Source organism: Myotis davidii, unplaced genomic scaffold (assembly GCF_000327345.1).
Source record: "Myotis davidii unplaced genomic scaffold, ASM32734v1 scaffold1395, whole genome shotgun sequence".
Lineage (NCBI taxonomy): Eukaryota > Metazoa > Chordata > Mammalia > Chiroptera > Vespertilionidae > Myotis > Myotis davidii.
This window is the reverse complement of record NW_006288604.1, coordinates 198,195-199,364: the sequence shown is the minus strand read 5'-3', so window position 1 is coordinate 199,364 and position 1,170 is coordinate 198,195.

Below are 1,170 nucleotides of genomic sequence, written 5' to 3'. Positions count from 1 at the left end.
AATGCCCACCACAGCGTCCCCGCTTCCCCCACCTGTGGCCGCTGCCCACCCAGCCCTGAGCTCCAAGTTCAGACCTCGTCCAGGCTCCGGAAAAGAGATGAGAACAAGGAACGTCTCTACATGAGATGCCCGGGGGCTGGGCCTGGGTGCTCCACGCTCGGTCCCGTGCGGGAGGTGACTAACCAGGGAGCGTGTCGGCAGGAACACAGTGGCTCCACCTTCTTTTCTCCCAGCAGATGCCTGGCGGGTGCTTTCCGGTGCCGCGGATCCCGTGTTACCGGCAGGTGCACGTGCTTGCCGCCCGCCCTCGCCGCTGCCAGCCTGGCTGGCATCCTGCCCCCCCTTACACAAATGTCGTGCACTGGGCCTCTAGTTTAAAATAAAAAGAAGAACTCTAGCCAGTTTGGCTCAGTGGCTAGAGCGCTGGCCTGCAGACTGAAGGGTTCTGGGTTAGATTCCCGGTCAAGGGCACACGCCCAGGGTGTGGGCTCGATCCCCAGTAGGGGGCGTGCAGGAGGCAGCCGGTCCATGATTCGCTCTCATCATTGATGTTTCTCTCTCCCTCTCCCTTCCTCTCTGAGATCAGTTTTGATTGTGAATGTTAAAGACGTTAAAACAGTTAAAAGTATCAATGCCAGCCCCTGTGACCGGCCGTCCGGGTTCCCTGCAGCGTGTGTGGCTGACCAGCTCTCGGGAGGGGACGGGGCGCGCTCACCCCGAGTCAGTGTCGGCCTTCGGGGTCCTGGCCAGCAAACCCTTCGAAAACAAAGCGCGGCTTTATGTGTCGGGTGAGCGTGAGCCTGAGTGAGATTTCCACTCCCCGAACGTTCACCCTGAGATGACGCAGCGTCGCTCGCGCCTGACTGCTCCCCGGGAAGGAAGTGACCGTTTTGGGCACTAAACCTCTCGTCCGCTTTCCCAGCCCGAGCCCTGGGCCAAATCAGATCCACGAGGCAGAAACCCGCGGGCTGCCAGCTGGTGTGGGGAGGACGTGGACCAGGGCCCGGTGGGCCAGCGACAAGCCCAGTCAACTCAGCCCTGTCCTCCCCGAAACTGGGGACCCAGAGTGGGGCCCCCGCGTGGGGGGCGTTTGGCGAGGACGGGACTGGGCTGAGGGCCTAGGACTGCGCAGATGCTGTCCTGTCGCTAATTGAAACCAGACTCCCCCAG